We start from the raw sequence: 22,323 nt of genomic DNA on the forward strand, positions 1-22,323 counted from the left end.
GTGAAGCTACCTCATACCAAGACAGGCTGTTGTTGGTCCATATAGATCACTACTGTCTACAGCAGGGTGGGGAACGTCCAACCTGCAGGCCTAATTAGGTCCACCAGTGCTCCCCATTTGGCCTGCAATGCTGTTGTAGCCAAGGCATGCCTATCTTCCCTATACCTAATGCCATATATGATGACAGGTGTGGGGCATGTAAAGATATGGCTGGGCCAAAAGAGGTTTGCAAGACCAGACAATCAGCTGATAATCCATGTGGGCAAAAGCATGTCACCCAGCTGGACCCAGTGCCATCCTTGGTCTATACTGTCTAGCACTGGCTATCCAGGATTTCAAGTCAAGAGTCTTTCCTAATCTTTCCCAGTCATGCCTGATGATAAGAACACAAGAAGAGCCTGCTGGATCAGGCCAGTGTTCCATCTCATCCAGCATCTTATTCTCACAGTGGCCAAAAAGATGCCCAAGGGAATCTCACAAGCAGGACCTGAGCACAAGAGTGCTCTCCTCACCTGTCATTCCCAGCAAATGGTATTAAGAGGCATACTGCCTCTGACGGTGAAGGCAGAACATAGCCATCATGGCTAGTAGCCATGGATAACCTTATCTTCCATGATGCATCTAATCCCCTTTTAAAACCATCCTAGTCAGTGGCCATCACTGCCTCTTGTAGGAGCAAATTCTTTAGTTTAATTATGTGCAGTGTGAACAAATACTGAAGTCCTAGTCTAATGCCCTAATCTAGCCTTCCCAAACTGGTGCCCTCCAGATGTGAGCTACAACTTCCATCAGCCCCAGCCAGCATGGCTGATGGTCAAGGATGAAGGGAATTGTGGTCCAAAAACAATTGGATAGCACCACACTTCCTACTACATGTCATCTTGACCTGCATGTGTGTTTACATTTTATGTATCAGTTCAGCACATTTCCAAGGTGGTATGCATGGGGGTCTCAAGATGGTCTCCCATTCAGGCACTGATTAGGCCAGACCAGATAAGCTTCAGAAAGCAGCTGCATCATGAGACTTCAGACTATGCCTTGGGGCCATGTTATGTACATATGAGCTACAGCTGACCTGAAACACTTCCCTCGTATGCAGCAAATTGGAATGGGAGATTCTTTATAATTTTCAGATGGGCTAAACCATTTCATCATGTTTTGGGGCAGGGGAAGGTGTACTAGCACAGGGTGCTACCCAGTTGAAGCTGACCCATGACAGGGCCTTCATGGTGACAGCTCCCCATTTGTGGGATGCCCTGCCCCTGGTGAGTGTGCCTGTCTCCTTCATTATCAACAATCAGGAGGAATTTAAAAACCTTCCTGTTCACTGAGGCATTTGATGGCTAAAAGATACTGCTCTCAGCAACCTTGAGATTATTAGTTGTGAGGATATATGAATGGTTTTAAATGTTTTTTATATGTTATTAATGTTTTAAAAGTTATTTATTTATTATTCTTGTTGTTGTTGCCCAGGGCTTCTTCAGGAAGAAGGGCAGAATAGAAATTCTACTCCTACCACTACTGCTGCTACTACTACTACTTATTTATCAATAATCAAAAGAAATATATAAGTCATCATCATCAACAACAATTTCCAGAGACATCATTAGGGGGCAAAATGATTATTTGAGCAGAGCTACAAGCAACTTTTTAATTTATGGCCAGAGAAGAAAGGCGCTGCTGTCTTGTGGTGGCCCCTCCCTCAGTGTCATGGGCCCCAAGGAGAACCTTTAGCAAGAGTGAGAGAATGAAGAGAGGTGTTGGGGAGGGGTTTGCCAGTACTGCAAAAAGAAATGAAGGAGGCACAGGAAAAAGGTCTTCAAAAGCATCTGGGCTTGCTAATAGAATTCCTGAGAAAAGCCCAGAATTCTTCCTCCTTTCTTCTGATCCATCTAGTTATCTATCTGTCCAGGCACCCAGCCCAGATTTAGCTGTGGAACAGTTAGAACTCAACCTCTCAGAGAGCAAAGTGAAAGCAGCCAGTCTGAGTCGGAGTTTATGCTTTCACCAAGGTTGAAGAGATTAAATAAGTGACACCTTCAGAAGATGCTTTCAGCTCCTTGAAAAAGCCTTCACCTTATAGCAAAAACAAGAAACACCTAGAATTAACCTGTAGATGTAAGTCACCAGCCCTCTTTGATATAAAAGTCTGGTAATGCCTGTTTAGTGCTGTTGTGGCAATTCCTTGCTGTTGCTTCCATGTTTTGTTCATGAGATAAGTCGAGACTGATTGGCATCCTGAAAGATGTTCCAGTATTCTGATTCATGCCTAGAGTGTAATGCTGTGTTCCTGTATTGACTTCCCAAATAAAGCTTCATGCACTCTTCTAGTCCTGAGTCTGCAACTTTAGTTGGGAGCCAGGACACTAAGTGTTCCCCCTTCCTTACCCTTGAAATGGAGTAAAGTGTTTTATGTCATCCCTTCACAGCATCAAACTCCCTTAGGGATGGAGCAGAAATTCAGTTTTGTTTGCATTTTAATGAAAAACTACTCAGTTTGCACTTCTCAAAGCAATTCATGAATTGAACATTCATGAATTTTGCAATGCAGTTCTCCAACCAACCGATGTGTACAAAAACGTATATACTGGGGGAAAGTGTGCATAAAAATACTTATAGTAATGAGATTAACATGCAAAATGCATTATATTAGGGGGAATTGCTTGCAAAACTGTGTTTATTAGTCAAAACTGCATACAAAATGTGTATATTAGGAGAAATTTGCACTAAAATTCTGACAAATTGTCATGACAATTTTTTTAAAAAATGCAATTTGCTGTAGTAATGTGGAGAACAGAATTTAAGATTGGAAAAACAAGAACCTTAGATAATTTAAACTGATATATTCATCCACATCTAAACCCCTGTTTGGGGAGAGGACAAAGTGCCCACCCTCCAGTTTTGGTGAAACAGCAATCTCATGGGGGTTGCTCCAGCCCTAATATCAGCCAAGATGCATTCAATACCCCACTTGGAGATTTGATTTTGAAAGACCCTAGGGAGGTCACCAAACTCTTAAGAATGAAAAATGCAAGAGGAGGAGGAGGAAAATGCAAGCAAATCACTCTGAATTTTAGCAAGGTGTCCCCAAAAGACAAAAATAGAGACAAAACAGAGACAACAATTTTTTACAGAGAGATAAGAAAATAGGAACTGCCCCAGTAAGGCCAACTGGAGTGTTTGAAAGATTTGTAACTATAAGAATAGTTACACTCTTTGAAAACCACTGGTCCACAGGGATGCTGGGAAGAAGAGGAGGCCAGAGGGATGTCTGAGAGGGAAACTAGGAAGCAGAATGGGCAAAAAAGAAAGACATGCATAGCCAGGGGCTGGAGAGGTAAAGAATTGCATCTTAGTTTGAGATAACTAGCCAAATATTTACCCACAGGCTTCCAGTGTTCATCTTGTGCTACAGCATCACAAATTCCTGGCTCCTGACACTGCAATGTATGGCTGTGTTTCCTACCTGTGTGTGTGGGGGGGTGGCCGTTCTAAAGACCAACAACAGAAATTCCAGCCCCTAATAACAGCAAAGGAGAAAGAGGGGTGGTAATCAACTTGACAGTGTCCTGTCATTTCTTTCTGACCTTAATGTGAGCTGCTTTGGATATTCTCCATGGGACCTATCAGACATCGAATCAGTGATGTGTGCTACTATTTTCATGTTTCTTCTTTCCCAGCCCAGACTTTCAGCATCTCATTTGTAGTTGTTTGCTGTCATAGCTGATTTCTTCAAGGGCTTAAGGGAAAGAACACTTTAATTAGCCCTGATGAAGTGGCAAGAACCAAGCACAGAACCTGTTAGCTCTCAGCCTCCGTCTGTTTGCATTTCCTGCCATACATATGTGAAGTGTTCCTTAAACTGCTCTTTTACAGTATCTTGACATTATTGTTGTTGTTGTTGTTGTTGTTGTTTTAAATACATTCAACTCACAGCCTCATTGTCACCTAACAGGACTTGTAAGTTTCATGTGCAATGCAGCATGTTGTTATGTGCCTTCAAGTCGATTACGACTTATGGTGACCCTATGAATCAGTGACCTCCAAGAGCATCTGTTATGAACCACCCTGTTCAGATCTTGTAAGTTCAGGTCTGTGGCTTCCTTTATGGAATCAATCCATCTCTTGTTTGGCCTTCCTCTTTTCCTACTCCCTTCTGTTTTTCCCCCCAGCATTATTCTCTTTTCTAGTGAATCATGTCTTCTCATGATGTGTCCGAAGTATGATAACCTCAGTTTCATCATTTTAGCTTCTAGTGACAGTTCTGGCTTAATTTGTTCTAACACCCAATTATTTGTCTTTTTTTGTGCAACATATGCCTGTATCATTATTGAGCCCAATGTCAATAAAGGGGGAAGGGTCATTGCTCCATTGACAGCAACAAAGGAAGCTGCTGAGTCAGACCTATGGTCTATCTAGCCCAGTCTTGTCTACACTGACTGGCAGTGGCTCTCTAGGGTTTCAGATAGGGGTCTTTCCCAGCCCTACCAGGAGATACCAGGGACTGAACCTCAGACCAGTTGCATTCATAATATGTGTTCTACCACCTGAGATAGGTTGCATGCGTGAAAGGGCCACTGCAGATAAAATACTGCAGGAAGAAATTTAATATTGCCAAAACATTGCATCCATTATATTTTTGAAGTGGAATTGCTTCACACATTCAGCACCAGCTCCAATCCTATTCATGTCTACTCTAGGGATGCAATGTCAGCCAGCACCAGTTCAGAAGTATTCTTGATGACCTAACAAGCCAGTATTAAGCTGAGGTATTTGAGTTCGGTCTTTGTCTGTTAAAATAAAGGTGTCCACGCACTTGTAGTGCGAGTCGTTTCCGACTCTTAGGGTGACGTCTTGCGATGTTTACTAGGCAGACCTTATATATGAGGTGGGATTGCCAGTTCCTTCCCTGGCCTTTCTTTACCTCCCAGCATATGCCGGGTACTCATTTTACCGACCACGGATGGATGGAAGGCTGAGTGGACCTCGACCCCTTTTACTGGAGATTCAACTTCCTCCTTTCATTGGAATCAAACTCTGGATGTGAGCAGAGCTTCAGCTGTGTTACCGCCACTTACCACTCTGCGCCACGGAGGATAGCCACTTCTTTTACTAATCCATTTCCTCTCCTAAAAAAATTGATATTAATACCCATATTTTTAAAGGAAATAAAGATAATCTTAAAACAAATATCAATGAATGAAAGGAAATATCAATGTAATATCAATATTAATATCAATATTTTAGAGGCAGATTTTTAAAAGCAATACCTTTTCAAAAATAGCTGCAGAAAATTGCTACATATAAATCCAATATATTGGATTTATTGCATCCATAGACAATAAACAAATTGATGGAAAATTCTGAACCAAATCTGAATTGGGTGGAATTCTAGCATATCCTTAGTCTATTCAGAAGTAAGTCCTTTGGGTGGGTACGAATTGCAGCAAAAGGGTTGTATCCAATGTTAGTTCTACACAGAGTAGATCCATTAAAATTAATGAACACAACTAATTTGGATCTATTAATTTTAATTGGCCTACTCTGAGTAAAGGTTGGTTGGAGACACCCCTAAAGATACAGAAACCAAGAGTAGAGACATTGATCATTTATCTAAGTCATTTAGACCTCACCATTCCATCAAGATGTTGAAGGCAACATCTTGGAAAGTTAAAAAATGTTGTTGTTGTTTTATGCCATCCTAACTCCCAGAAGGAGCCCAGGGTGGGAAGCATCAATTACAAAACTAACAATGATTTCAAAAGAAACATAGTAACAAGCAGTCCAAAAATATTAGGCATGAGTGAAAATTGTCTCCCAAAATTCCACATGCTATTTGTGGGGGACAAAATTTGAGTGGGGTTTGGGAGCGGAGGGAACATTTCCCTGTATATTCTCCAGGGGAAAATCTCTTTAAAAAGAAACATTTTGAACATGTGTCCAAAAAAACCAACAACCTCTGAGAAATTTCAGCACACTTAATGTTGATTAAAAGTCAGTAAATATTGGTAGATAAAGGAAGCCATGGGCTAAGAAAGGAGGGGGGACAAGAGCATTGCTTACCCCAGCAATCTCCCCCAGCTCTCCTTGGGCCCTTCACCTGCTCACATCCCTCTTCCCAGGCCCCACCCCTCACTGGTCCTGCTCTATGTCCTCGAGTGCATTGGTCTGGATGGAATGCATCCTTGGTATCTTGCTTGCTTGGAATCAGATGGAGAATAAAGAATGACATTTGTGTGTAGAAACCTCTGGTTTTTCATGTGAGTTGAGTACAAAGATAAGAGTCGCATCCATTGCTCTGCCCAGGTTTTGCCTCTGGCCCTGACCACCACTCTCATGAGGCCCTCCAAAGGTTGCCTTTGAGGAAATGAGGCCCTCGGGCTGACATAGTCTTCCCTCCTGTGGACCAACAGAAAGTGTTGGTCTTAGACCAGGGAGACATGGATTGAAATCCTCACTTAGCCACAAAGCTTACTGGGTGATTGTGGGCCAGTCTCTCTCCCCTACCCCCTGTCTCTCAGCCTATCCTACCTCATAGAGTTGTAGCATGGCTAACAGGGAAGTGAAAAATTCATGCATGCTGCCCCTTTCATAACAACATAATTAGTAATATTAAAATGTTTTCATTAGCAGATTCTTTGAGTGATTCAGCACGTCCCTGGTTTGCTTTCAATAGACCCAGCAATGACACAGCCGTGGGGGGAAGCTGTAACTGTAGAAATATGGCTTTCAAATTGGGATGCCATTGGATGCCTCTTGGCAAGGTACGTTCTTCTGCCTAATTTTCCAAGCAGACGCTTTGAAAATAAAATAAGCCCCTTTGCCCGCTCATCCATTGCACTCAGCAGGACTGGCATTTACTCATGAACTCCTGCATCAAAGACAAATGAATCAGCTCCAGCACTTACTTATAAATGGTTTCCCATTAAAAGCTAGGCAGTAACAACCACGAAAGACAATGGGCCCTGTGTGACTCTCTCGCACACGACAGTTCACAGGCTTCGCTCCAATTATTCCCAAAGAAAATTGTAAAGATAACACTGTTTAAAATATCTAATGTTTTATTCAATATTGTGGTGAGTTTCAATTACTCCCAATTATAATTCAACAGCTTTCTATTTAAAACAATTGTCCTTTACAACGTGCTTGAAGTCAAACAAATTGTTTGCCATTATTCATCACTGTGGTTTTTGGGAGGGGGTAGTTTTGTTTCCTGGGATGCCCAACTTCTCTCCTCCCTTTGGTATGGTCTTTTTTGTGTCTTGTTCAATTTACACAGCCTTTTCCCCCAAGGCATCTTCTAAATAGGCAACATCATGTTTGTTTGAAAAACAGGTACCCTGGAAAAAGTCCCCAGCTGATCAAAATCAATCCAGCTCATTCAAAATCAATAGGGTTCTCTTGAGGGGGCGTAAGGATCTGCTTGCATGAGTAGGGATGGGGTTCACTGCCTAGTTCCGATTTGCTTGTATTCCGTTGTTTGATCCCAATCCACCCTTTTTTGTTCCTGCTTACTTTGGTACTTGCCAATTCGATCCGCTGTTTGTTTGTTTTATGGTTGCAAAAAAGATGGTGTGGTTTTTCACATAAATGCTTGTGTAAATGATCACGGTGTTCCATGTGGTTTATTTTTTCCTATTTATCACACCTACACATTGTTACAAATGCAGCAGCTTAGAGGAAATTACAAAGATAATTACATAAAATTGGGGGGAAATTCAGAAAAAAAATCTGTGCCAATTATAGCCGCAGCCTGCCGCAAGAAATCAGTGCTGGTCTGAGAAGATAGTGGACTATTGGATTCAGTTGAAATCTGGTACTAAGCAGATATTCTCCTGCTAAATTGACAGATTTTGCCATCTCTACCTTTTGGCCAGCTATGTCTTTACCTGCCCCACACCTGACTTCATATACAATGAAGAGGACACAAATTTAACGATCAGATATTCTTGCTACGCATGAGATTCAGCAGCATCTTGATTCTAGCAAGATGGGTGAACCTTGCCTACTTCAATTCAGAGTCTACTTGCTGCACTTGCAAGGATGAGGGGGAAGGAAGTGATTGTCTGCACTTGTAACTGGAACTGGATCAGCTGACTGCTGGTGCTTGCAGAGCCCTGTGCCTTTGCAAGTACCTCTGTGATTGCCAGTGCTTGCAAAAGCACAGCTCTTTTCAGCTGAACAGCAGTGCCTGCAAACGGCCTTTTGTAGGGATGGGCGAGAAATTCAATTCAGTTCACATTTCAAGCCAAATCTGTCAAATTTGCACTTTCTGAAGCAATAGGAGAACTGAAACACAACCATCCTCTGAAATTTGCATTTATCTGAATTTTACAATGCAGTTTGCCAACCCAAACAATGTTTCCAAAAATGCATATGTTAGGGGAAAGTATGAGTAAAAATGAATATATGAGTGAAAACAACCCTAAAAATGTTGATGAATTGCTTGCAAAAATGTGTAATCAAAACTGCCTATAAAAATGTGTTTATTAGGAGAAATTTGCACTAAAACACTGGAGAATTTTCATGAGGATTTTTTTTTAAAAAAAATTGCAGATTGCTGCAGAAATGTGGAGAACTGAATTTAAGAGTGGAAAAATGAGCAATGGAGAGAACCAGAACTAACCAATCTTGCCATCCCTACCTTTTGGCCAGCTATGTCTTTACCTGTCCCACACCTGACTTCACATACAATGAAGAGGATACAGAGAGGACATCAGCTCCTTGATTTCCATTAGTCCTGAAACCTTACCTATTTGAAGTTCACAGCACAAAGATCCCTAGCAGTTGTTTGCCCAGAAGCCAAGAAACATTATCAGAATTCAAAGACACGTTCCTGCCAGGCAAAAACTCTTAAGGTGGATATGAAGTAAGAATGTGTGGCTAAGGAGGGTGTGTGGAGAGTCCTGAGGGCCAGAGGGGGGCACATTTGGCCCCTGGGTCTATGATTCCCTACCCTTGAACTAGGGTGACCTTCATATATTTTTCTGACCTCCAAATGCAGGTGTGGAGGACCTTTGCCCCCCCAGATGTTGCTGAAGTACAAGTCCCATCATCCCTGACCATTGACTATGTTTTCTGGGCTGATGGGAGCAGTAGTTCAGCAATATCTAGAGGGCCAAAGGTTCCCCACACCAGTCCAAATGCATGATTCTACCATGTAATCCCTAAAGGGTGGCCCAATGCAGTTCAATCAAATTTCAACTCATGTATAATTTGAAGGAAAGCCTTAATACAGCCTTCTCCAAACATTTCCTCGTTTGCTATTCTGGAAATTTAATTCCATGTATAAGGTCCTGGGGATTAGGAGAAAGAGGCAGATTCAATGCTTTTTGGGAAAATGTCTTCACTCGCCGCACACCTGAATTTGGGTCCTTTCGATGAAGGGATTTCAGATCGCTCATATCCAGCGATGACAAAATGCTGCAGCACTGACCAGAGGAAGAGTTGACCTGGATGTTCCTGGCTGAATGGAGCATTTGTCCACACAGTCCTGCAGGCCAAGAAGCCAAATGTTAGGACTCTATAGATGTACCCTCTCTCCAACCAAATGCAGCTTGCAGGGATGTGCAACCTCTCGTTAAGACATTTTGTAATCTCATCAAAGGTATTTTAGCTTCACACACACACATACTCCTCTCTCCCAAGAAATATTGAGAGGCAGACTTTATTTATTTTAGGGTCTTCTTAAAAAACTTATTTTAGCTTTCTGTTTTAGCTTTCCCTTCCCCACTCCCCTGTCCCAAGAAATGTTGAGATTCGCCCTTTATTTATTGTAGGGCAAAATGCCCCTCCACATTTCATCACTTCATTTGCAGGTGGCAAAAGGGGAGGGGGGTTCTAAGCGGTTTTAGGAAGGGATTCAGGGTTGGAGCAGCAAAATTCCACTGTGATCACTCCTCTCTAAGTGACTGGAAGTTGCTAACCCCCCCCAAGCCCTCAGACCATAATCATGCAACATTGCTCTGATGGGGAGGTGGCAGCTGTGACCAGCTCATGACTGCTGAGGGAGGAGTCCCATCAGTGAGGCACTGTAATCCCCCCCCAAAAAAAATCAGTGAGGGAATTTCAGTCCCACATGCACACATGACATACACACCTTGCAGCTGCAATTCAAGCAGAAAGTTCTTTCTTGCAACCTTGCAGCTCAGCACTAATTTGTTTGTTTGTTTGCAGGTTCAGAGCAGTTAACAGATGTTTTCCCAAATGCATATTTTCAAAAGGTTCACAGTCATCAAAGCTCCAATTCTATATGCACAGTTACTTGGGAATCAGCTCCATTAAAATCAATGAGTGGTATCGGACTCAGTGTTAGTCCTATTCAGAGTAAACCCACTGAAGTTAATAGACATGACTAACTTGGGTTCTTTAATTTCAGTGGGTCTACTCTGAGTAGGACTTGGCTGAACACAGCCCAATGAGGCTTACTTCTAAGTAGATATGACTAGGATTATGCTATAAGTGGTTTGGGAGAAGAAAAAAAGAGAAATGAAATAAATGATATTGTATGCATATAAAATCTATGTTTAAAAAACACACACAAATGCCTGTAATTCAGCCTTCCCAGACCTAATCAGATGACAGCCAGTGTGGAACAGAGGTTAGAGTGTTGGACTAGGACCGAGGAGACCAGGTTCAAATCCCCACTTAGCCGTGAAGCTCAATGGGGAGGGGGAGAACCACATAAGCCACACTGAGCTCCTTGGAGGAATGGTGGGATATAAATGCAATAAATGAATTAAAATGTAATAAATAAAATAAATAAAATGGGCAATAGCTTCCATCATCCCTGACCTTTGGCGTGATGGGAGTTGCAACCCAAAATATCTGGAGGGCACCAGGTTGGGGAAGGGTGCAACCATCAACAGGGCAGACAATCAGGTGGACAGAATTCTGACAAAAATGGAAACAGAAGCAGGAACTACCAATGTTCCCTTATTTGTCCTATGTCTGGAACAGAAATAAATAAATAATCATATTTGCTGTTCTTGTTGCTTTCTGTCTGCAAATGATACATAATTGATTACGCCCCTCCCCAATTTACATTGCATATCCTTTGCACTGAAATGAATGGGGTGGAATAATGTAACGTCAATGTAATTTACAAAATTTACATAATTAATTACATACATTATGTAAGATATGCAATTTTGCCACAGTGGTCAGCGAGAGAAATAATGCATAGGTTTTTTGGCGGAAGATGAACTGCAGTGGAATGGAAAGGGTGCTGTGTGCGACAAAGACAGGGCAGAATGGAATACTGTGCCTTCTTGCATTTCTAGTGGCCAGGCAGCTGATAAATGGCTTTTTGCTAAACATGTGCTACCAAGTGGGATGGGATGGCCAGACCTGAGTCCCATGGGTAGGGATAGAGCTGGTGCTGCCTGTGGAGCTCTGCCACTATACTGAGACAGAGCTCAACAATCTCACTTGCCACTGTTGCCATGTCAAGCGATTATTGTGATGTTGTTGTGATGTTAACTGATGTATTACTGTATAGCATCAAAGGTCTCACATATCCTCACATCTGAAGTGTATAAGAATTTGGACTTACAATAAAGGTCCTGGTGACAGCAAACTACACTTTGCTGACCCACAAAATACACTGTGCTAACCCACACTGTCCTTCCAGGCCTTGACCACAACAGACAACATCTTCTGCATTGTCTGTTGTGGCAAAGGTCTGGAAGGACAGGGTGCTGTCTTTTAAAGGGAGCAGGAACGCCATAGTTATCCACACATTTATAGGATTTCTCCCAAGCTTGGATCACTTTTAAGGAGCCAACCAAAAATGAAGGAGGAAATCTTGTGCAAGTTTGGCAATTGGAGGCCTATATAAAATCTGAGCATTTGCTAGAAAGACCTTGAGAGAGGGAGACCCACTGAGATCACTTACATGGTACAAGAATCTATGTCTCCAGCCGGAGGGTTATCTAAAGGGAATTGGATATATATACAGTACATGCCTGCTTTCATAGTCTATTGGGGGCACTAAGGGGCTCAAAGATATATGGGAGGGGGAGTTTGGAGGCATCACAGAGGACAGAAGATGGAAGGCAATGTGGGCCAAAGCACTGCTAATAACAGTGTCTGCTATAATACAAGAGGCATTAGTCAAAGTAATCCATCAGTGGCAACTCATCGCTGTACTCTGTGGGTTGTAGCCAGCTAAGTCCCACTCAGAGTAGACCCATTGGAATTAATAGACCTCATTTAGTCATGCCCATTAATTTCACTGGGGGGTATTCAATGCTATTCCTAGTCAGAGTAGACCCAATGAAGTTAGCAGACATGACTAACTTAAGTTCATTAATTTCAATGGGTCTACTCTAAATAGGACTTAGTTGAGTACAACCAACTGGGTTTACTCTGAGTAGCACTAGCACTGGATACAATCTTATGTGTTCAGTTTGAATTGTTTGTTGTTGCTGTTGTTACAGAAAAATCAATAAAACATTTAAAAAGTGAAGCTCTGTGGGTTGCAAAGAAATGAACCTAGCACCTCACTCAGCCCCACAGTGTGCCAGAAACCTGGGATTTATTTGGGCTCTGTGCTTATGGGGGGTTGTTTTTGCATTGGGAGGAATTCTGCAGTCCTCCTCCCTAACTTCAAGCAAGGAGCAGAGGATTTCCCTTGCCCTCATGTTGTGTTTTGAAGGTGCAGGATGATGAAGTCTGTGACTTTTGTCTTGTGGCTAGCGATCCTTCTTCCCCTTGGACCACTGCCCACATCCCAGTCCTTGCCACCAATAAGGTCAGCCAAATTTTACCAACTTCTGATACCAAATCTGATTTGCCTTGAATTACACTATAGAAATATCCAAGGAAATATATGTGCATGCATCCAAGCAATGCTGTGTTTGTTATGCAACTTCCTCTCCAAGTCTCTTAAACACCATTCTCCATCTTCTTCTGAGTTGCATTCTATCTTGCTCCTGGTAAACTGTAAATATGGGGAAGGGCTGTGGCTCAGTGGTAGAGCATCTGCTTTATATGCAGAATTCAATCCCCAGCATCTCAAGGATGCGCTGGGAATGTCTTGTGTCTAAAGCCCTGGAGAGCTACTGCCAGTCAACATAGATCATACTGAGTGGCAATGGAGATTGGTGGCTCCAGTGTCAGTGGGGCAGTGAATCCACTCCAGGTTTTACTCCAAACATTCAGGGAGGTGTTCAAGATGCTTTCAGCACCTTCAACATCTCCTTGAACATTCGGACTAAACCTGAAAGCACCTTCGACAGCTCCTTGAATGTTTGGACTAAATCCCGGAATGGACATCAGAGCCACCAGTCTCCACTACTGAGCTACTGTAGATGCACCAATGGTTTGAACCAGCTTCCTAGGCTCCTACCTTATGCATTAGGATTTCACCTTATGCATTAGGGATTTGTTCCAGGTTTCTTTTCTTTCTTTAACTTTTGAGTTTTGCACAGAGCAGTAATGATTCCTTAACTGTATACTAACTGCATACTAATAAAGAATAATACTGAATTTAAAAGGTGTGCAAAATGAGTTCTGTGGTGCATTTCAATCATTTCAGAGAAGACTGATCAAATGCACTTCCTAAAAAAAATTACTACCCCTGTAAAATATTTGTCATGCTGAATTTGTCTGTTTGCTGTTAGTTGTGTTTAGTAGCCCACTCCTGTGTATGTTTACTTAGAAGTAGGTTGATGGACCTTACTCACTTATGAATAAATATATGGTCCTTTGGAGAAGGGCCGTAGCTCAGGGGTAGAGCATCTGGTTTGCATGCAGAAAGCCTCTGTTCAATCCCACGCATTTCCAGTTCAAACTGGGAGAGACCCCTGTTTGAAAACCTGGACAGCTGCTTCCAGTCAGTGTAAACAATACTGAGCTAGATGGATCAACTGTCTGACTAGGAATAAGGCAGTTTCCTATGTGCCTAATTTTTGAAAATGGGTGAACACCAGTATGATAAATAGCATTTTTGGACATTTTTTTCTTTTTTGTCATGGGAATACAGTTGCAACGTCTGTCTATGCCAGAGCTATTCTGAGACCGATTTGCTGCTGAGGTGACATGGTTAAAGAATTAAAACTGCTGTGCTATCTGTCCATCCTACTTGCCTCCATCAAAAGCAATTAATATGGATTATATATATTTTGCAAGGGTAATGTCTCTCATTTCAAATCTTGGCATGACTCCAAGGAGGATTAGGAAGCCCAGGAGAATGAGATGATTTGCATAAATTAGGTCACATGTGACTAATGAATTTGCATTCAGAAAGGGGTCTCCCAGGCTCTTTTGTGGTACAGTGATGCTTTACACAGCACTGGACCAAAGAGCTGGTGTCGTCGATTTACAGCCCTGGTTTCATGCCTCAAAGCATAGTGGTGTGTCCTGACATGCATTTCTGCTTTCTTATAGCCTGGGGAAAGGGCATGCATTTTTGAACCAGTTTGTTAAAAACCCTTTATCCTCTCCCTCACACCTATTTTGTAGCATTGGGATTATTCGACAACCGAATCTACCCCTGCAAGAATATAAGTTATGGTGTAAGTTGTAGGGACATAGGACATTGCCTTATATTCAGTGAGACTAAAGCCGGGCTGGATCAGACTGAAGGTCCTTCTATTCACAGGAACATAGCAGGCTGCCTTATGGATTAGCAGAGATGCTCCAGGTTTTCAAGCAGAGGACATTCTCAGCTCTACCTGGAGATGCTGGGGATTGAAATGGGACTGTCTGCATGCAAAGCAGACTCTGTGCTACTGTGATGTGTCCCTTCCTCTTTTAGGAACATGGGGACATTATACAGAGTCAGACCATTGGTCCATCTAGCTCTGGATTGTCTATACAGACTGGCTGCAGTTCTCCAGGGTTTCAGGCAGGCCTCTCTCCTAGCCCTACGTAAAGATGCTGGGGATTGACCTTGGGACCTTCCATATGCAAGAAAGATGCTCTAACCACTGAGCTACAGCTCCTCCCCAAACAGGATTCCGGCATCCTGTTCTCGCAGTGGCCAACCACATGGTTATGGGAAGACCACAAAGGATCTGAGTGCAACAGCCCTCTCCCCAGTCACAATCCCCAGTCTCTGGTATTCAGAGGCAATCCTAAACTTGATGAGCCAATGGCCTGACTCAGCATAAGGCATTTTCCCATGTCCTAAACCAGCCTTCCCCATGGGAGTTGTTATAGTCCATAAGTACATAGGAAGACCCTTGCCAGTGGCCCATCTAGTCCAGCATCCTGTTCTCACAGTGGCCAACCAGATGCCCATGGGAAGCCTGCAAGCAGGACCCGAGTGCAACAGCGCTCTCTCCGCTTGTGATTCCCAGCACCTGGTATTCAGAGGCATATTGCCTCCAACAGTAGAGGTAGAATATTGCCTTATCCTCCATGCATTCGCCCATCTAGCATAGTATTTTCTACTCTGACAAGTAGTGTCTGTACAAGGTCCTAGCAGAGGTTACCTTCTACCTGATCCTTAAAAAAAAAAAAAAACTGGAGATGACTGGGATCAAACCAGAGACCTTCTGCATGCAAAACATGCTTGTCTAGGAGCCACCATTTTAATTTCACACAATGAAACAGAGTGACTCTACATTAGGGACAGTGTGGGAAATTAAAAAATGGCTGCTGTCACACATGCAGTCACTCAATGCTCGTACAGCACCAAAGCACAAGACACTGAAAGGAGAATGCCAGGGCATCAGCCCTGTTGGGTTCCCATCAGCTCCCGAAGGATGCTTGGTGCTGACAGTGGGCCTGAACAATCCACACAATTTCTGTTTTGGTTTGTTTGTTTTACGCTTTTAATGCTCCCTTCTATAACAAAAAAAATCTGACTCCAAAAAGAGAAAATGAACAGAGCACAAAGAAAAGTGGGCTAAACCATTTATCTCTGATGTGTTCATTTTCTATTTCCAGGGATGTTGGATTAAAAAGAAACAAACAGGGATCATTCAAACACCGTGTTTCACCTCTGCAGTTGGAAGTGGTACAATCCATGCTGAGCATTCACAAACAGTATCCCACCCCTATAGTAGGAAGTGGTACCATCCACTTCACCCTGCTACATTTATTTCTTCATTCATTCATTCAACAGGATTGATATGCTGCTTACTCATCAAAACCTCTACGTGGTTTACAAAATAATATAAAATGCATATTATGATTACCAGATGTTATATAATCAGATGTTAAATACAAGTTGACCTAAAACATCACAATATAAATATAATCAGCAGTTTTTTAAAAAATATACATTAACAAACAAAATTACATATTAAAATGCCTGTCAAATGTACATGCCAGGGTAGTCTTGCCTGAGAAAAATATTTTTTAGCAGGCACTGAAAACAGGACTGTGAAGATGCCTGCCTCATATCAATGGGATGTACACAATGGGGAGCTGGTCCATTAGGACAAATGGGGCACTGCCCCACCAACTTTCCTCTACCCTCAGCCAGAGCCCACCTGCCTGTCTTCTTAAAACCAGCTCAGGAGGTGGCTCTGGCTTCACCTACTGCTTGTCTCCCTGCCTTCCGTCCCACCAGTCCCAATAAGCACCAGCGACCACTCGATGTATGTGTGTACATGCCTAAGGAGCTGAACAAGAAGAAAGGAGAGACAGCATTTGAATGCAAACTTTCAGAAGAAATATGACTTGGCATGCATGGTGTTAAAAGGGTGCTGATTGAATATAATTCAAAAGTGGGCAGAATAGTCTCTTAAGTCACCCTACAGATGCTGAGGAAATTCTTCCGGGAGGATTGCCACAATTCTGGGGAACTATAGATTCTTAATTTATCTACTCCTTGAATTTTGCAGACAGTGCATTCTTCTCAATGGCATTTAATTAAAATAGTGTTCAGGTTATCTATTCAAGAGAGACCTTCAGAGCTGCTTTTCTTCACAAAGGGCAGGTTTGATCCTACAGACAGATGTGGTAAGCCATGCAGACAGGTAGAACTCAAGGTATGCCCACCAAGCTGGTAGAAGCACTTTGAGTCTGGAGATCTCCTGTACAGATACCTCTCTCCATGAATTGAACTTCTACCCCTAAGAAGCATGCGGGTACGTGCGGGGGACAAAATTCACTCAGTCCACATTAAGAAGTGAAACTACTTAATTTCCATTGGTCCCATATGCAAAAACTTTGAAACTCACCCTTCTCTGAATTTTGCACTGGAAGATGACAAATAGGCGAAGTACTTAAAACATCAATCCTGTAAGAAGCCAATAATCATAGAAGCAAATCGGTGACTACTTCATTCCACATTTGGTTTTATTTCCTTGCAAAAATGACAAGACTGGTGGTGGAGGTGGTGGCAGCTACGGTTGCTGCTGCTCCTACTTTTCAGAGTTCGATGGTGTTACAAGGGCATGGTGGCTTCTCAGCAGAGCTTGGAAAAGTTACTTTTTAAAAATACAACTCCCATCAGCCCCAGCCAGCATGGCCATTGGATTGGGCTGGTGGGAGTAGTTGTTCAAAAAAGTAACTTTTCTAAGCTCTGCTTCTCAGTGAAGTACCTTCAGACCCTGAACTGACTTTGCCCACCTAGGTTGGCCATTGGATCCTCCTGGACAAGAAGGAGTAAAAGAAGGCTTCTTGTTCCAGTTGAGCCTAGCTTCAACAGCATGGTTTTCCTGAGCTCTGGTATGTTGGTCATCCTGGTCTGTTATTCTGGCAAACTCCTCTATTCCAGATTTCCTCACGGAAGGAACCTAAGGCAACAAACAAAAACACTAAAAGCACTTTAAAACACGTTAAAAACAAAGATTTTAAAACATATTAAAACAAAACATCTTTTAAAACATCTGTAAAAAATCTACTTAAAAATGTCTTAAAAAGAAATTCCATCATAGACACAGACAGGGATGTCTCTATGGAAAAGGCTTGTTTGAAAGAGGAAGGTCTTCAGTAGGTGTCAAAAAGACAACAGAGACAGCACCTGCCTAATGTATAAGGGGAGGGAATTCCAAAGGGTAGGTGCCACAACACTATAGGTCCACTTCCTTATTTGTGTGGAATGGACCTCCTGATGAGATTGTGTCTACAGGAGGCCCTCACCTGCAGAGAGCAGTGATTTACTGGGTATATAAGGGGTAAGACAATCTTTCAGGTATCCTAGTCCCAAACTGTATAGGGCTTTGTACATTAATACCAGCACTTTGAACTTTGCCGGGTAATTAATTGTGTAAATTACATTTGTCATTACGTTATTCCACCACATTCATTTCAGCGCAAAGAAAATGCAATGGAAATGGGGGAAAAACACAATCAAGTATTGTTTGTGGACTGAAAGCAACAGCAGCAGCAAATACTGATTGTATTCACTGGATTGATCTCCATTCCAGACATGGCATATAAGCGAACATCAACACTTTCTACTCTCATTTTCATTTTTGTCTGAATTCTCTGACATTCCTAGTGTGGGAATGTCTCCACCCTCTCTAAATGATGCCCTTGGATAGTCTCTTTAGAACAGGCTGGGGAAGAGGGGGTGAAGCCCTAGAAGCCGAGATCACAGCTATATTTTTAGACCTTGTTTTCATTATTTGAAATGTTGTAAATGCATATCTAAACTTTTAGAACTTGCTGTAAAAGAAAGAGAAAAATCAAATCTGAGAGACTTGCGGGGTGTGTATGTGAAGTTCTTAATAAATGCAGAGGGACAAATAAAATAGGTAGCAAATGCATTTGTTGCTTAACCATCCTTCCTCTGCTAGGATTAGCCAAGACTGGTTTGTCGAATGGGTCACAAATGAATTCTGTGAAAAACCTAAGAGAGCTCTCTTGCATCGATGTTGTTGTTAGATTAAATGGTGTGAAAAGTACTCAGCATGTAGCTGGCTTTTCCTACTGAGGTCAGGTACAAACACTGGTGCCCAAAATGGTGGAAAATCCTCTGTAGCAGGTCTCTTTTGTAAAACAATTGGTGAGCTGGAACATTCCCTTTGGGCAAGTTTGCATTAACTCAGCTCCTATGGTTGTCAAGGGTATTTGGCCCCAAGGTTCAGATTAGGATCTATGTATAGTCAAGTGTAATAACTGTGATTCATACCTTACATTTATGGCTAGAAAGATACCAAAGAGCTTTGTGTAACTACCTGAGACTATGAAAGCCAACTGAAACCTGGAAGGAAAGATCTGCACAGAGAGATTCGCTCACTTAATATAAGAGGGGGAAATTAATAATCTGTTAGACCTACTTTTCTTGACTGATTTTGTGGGTGATCCTTGTCAGGAGTTACCACACCTAAACACAGCTCTCTGTGCAGTTGCCCTGCTGAGTGAGCCAACAGGGCCACAGGTCAAAGCATCTCCCTAAGCCAGGAGGTGGAGAACCTTTCTCAGCCCAAGGGCCACATTCCCTTTTGGGCAACCCTGGGGGAGGGAATCATGTGCCAGTGCTGGGGAATCATGTGCCAGTGGTGGACAGGACCAGAGGTAAAAGTGGTTGGAGCTAATAACGTACATTTTACTTTTATACAATAGGCTAGTTTCTACATACCCTCACATACCTCTCTTTATTCTTCCATCCAGGCAAGCAAGGATCATGTTCAGAATTCAAGGACACTTTCCAAGCATAAACACTCAAGGAGGGTGTGAAGCCAGGTCAGTGAGGGTGTGTGGTCTGGGGTCCCAAGACCAAATAGAAAGCCATGGAAGGGCAAGTTTGGACATGGGCCTGATGTTCTCCTTCCCTCCCCTAGACACTCAAGGATGCCCAGGTACTGGAGTGACTCCACCCAACTAGGCTGGTCATTCTCCCCTGTTTACCTATGAAGACTTTGTCTTGGCAATCATAGATTAGTCTCTGGTTCTGACCCTGGCTCTGACTCCTGGTTTCAACCTATCTACCACCAGCTCTAACAACTGGCGGCGGCTGCTTCTGCTGCTGCTGCTGCTGATTTTGTTTATTAGTCGCTTGTCACCAAGTGATTTACACCATGGTTAAAAACAAAAATACCCTCACTGGGTTCCTATATCCCATTTGATGGCTGTCTGTGGATCAGCTTTGTCTCTGACCATGCTGGAAAATAGTTGGGGGTCAGCGTTATCAGGGTGCCGATGCAGCAGCTGTTGCACAGACTTAATTCCATTAGACTGTGAGATGCAAAACAAATGTCATGCAGTGCGGTGTGCTGGAACACACACACACAAAGCTGTTCCACCCCTTTTTTAGACAAGATAGAGAGATATGTGTAGAACTCTAATTCCCAATAATGGCTTAGGTATTGCAGCGCGCAACCCCCCCCCCATGTACGTGTGCCAAGGGGCAGAGGAGGCATTAGAGCTCTGTTGAATTCTGCCATGCTGATTGCTAGACACTGTGCCCATGCTAGGACAGCTCATACCCTAATTCAGGTTTAAATGAAAAATAAACAGTTTAATAGTTCTATCTCTTAGCAGAGTATATATTTTGCAAAGCGGAATGAAAATTTACCAGCCCACCTTCCCTTCATATAGACTAGCTGAATAAAAGCAACAGAGACAGTCTTCTTTGGTAAAAAGTATTAGGAATGCTTGCTCACAACCTTTCATATGTTCAGGAAACATAGGCTCTAGCTGGGAGAAAAAAGACAGAAGTAGATAGTAGATTTTAATCCATGACTGGAATCATCTGGGAGAGAAACCTGTGGAGGCTTCTCTCTCCTGTGGCTGAATGGAGAATATATAGAAGAGAACAACAACTCTCTTAATAAAGAAAGAGGAAGAGAATAAAAAATCGACCTGGTCAACAGGAAGTTACATCACAGTAAACAAGCATAGAGGTGTCGCCAAATTCTGGCTAGAAGGGATATCTCCCTATTAAAAGCACGCAAGCTTGCTTATCCCAACAAATTCAGGGGTAGACAATATGGTATCATACAGGTGTTGCTGGATTACAACAATCCTGCTTCCTCGGCCTACGACTCCCATCAGCCTCAGTCAGGCAGTATTGCCATTGAGGATGGAGTTGTAATCTAGCAACATCTAGAGGGCACCATGTTGACAACCCTTGCCCTCATATTTTAATATAATAATTCAATGTCATCACCAGGAACATCCATTCTCAAAGTACCGGAGCTATTTTAAGCCCGGGAGGGGGAACCTCTGGCCCTCCAGGCGCTGTTGGGCTGCCAGTTCCCATCATCCCCAACCAGCAATGCAAATATTCAGGGATGTTCTGACTATTATAAGCCAACAACATCTAGAGGGCCACCAAGCTGCCTATCGCTATTTTAAGCGGGCAGAAAACTGATGACACATTGAGGCTGATGTTTTGCAGGCAGGAAAAAAAATGCCACACAGTTGTCTTGCATCATTGATGGCCCTGTATACTTTGGTGTTTAAGATTTCTGTTTTATGTCTCTTCAAACAAGTTGCACCCCAAGAGTGTCCTGGGGAGAGGGGAAGGAGCTGAGCACAACACCTCAAAGCAGGTCCAGTACTTATGTTTGGCTTCTGCAGTGCCCAGCGTTGCCCTAGAGGTCTCCCACTGTAAATCCTTGCCCTACTTCCTCAGCCTGCTGAGATGAAACAGCAAGAGATGCTGCTGGCTACAGTCAATACTTCTGTTTTGTTTGGATAATTCATTCTTTTTTCATCTCTGCATGAGATGCTTAGAATAAATGTAGACTATTTAATATGTCTCAGAGATTCTCACTCTTGCAATTGAGTCTACAGGGATGTTGCATCTTCCCACCCCTTTGAAAAATATAAGACTCATGCTAGGGTTTTTTTTTTGTTTTCTTTTTCAAGTAGGGCTTTATGCATAACAGTTGCCTAAAATACAACTGTTGGATTTCTGAGAGGTTGTCCAAGTTGGGCTTTTTAGTTTACAGAAAAGGCAAGTAAGAGGTGACATGATAGAAGCATATTAAACTATGCATGGCATTGAGAAAGTGGATAGAGAAAAGTTTTTTTCTCTCTCTCTCATAGCACTAGAACTCATGAACATCCAACGAAGATGAATGTTGGAAGGTTCAGAACAGACAAAAGAAAGTCCTTCTTCACACAGTGCAAAGTTAAAATATGGTATTCATTCCCACAGGAAGCAGTGATGGCCACCAACTTGGATGGCTTTAGAAGAGGATTCGACAAACATATGGAGGATAAGACTATCAATGACTACTAGCCATAACAGCTATGCTTTGCTTTGGGGATGGGGGGAGAAATTTGGTTCAGTTTTCATATAAAGCTGAATTTATCAAATTTGCACTTTTTGAAATAATAAGAGAACGGAAACACAGCCACCCTTCAAAATCCACACTTATCCAAATTTTGCAATGCAAAGTGTTTACAAAAATGCATATATTACAGGAAACTGTGAGTAAAAATGAATATACAAGTGAAAATTACATA

Source organism: Rhineura floridana, chromosome 14, assembly GCF_030035675.1.
Source record: "Rhineura floridana isolate rRhiFlo1 chromosome 14, rRhiFlo1.hap2, whole genome shotgun sequence".
NCBI lineage: Eukaryota > Metazoa > Chordata > Lepidosauria > Squamata > Rhineuridae > Rhineura > Rhineura floridana.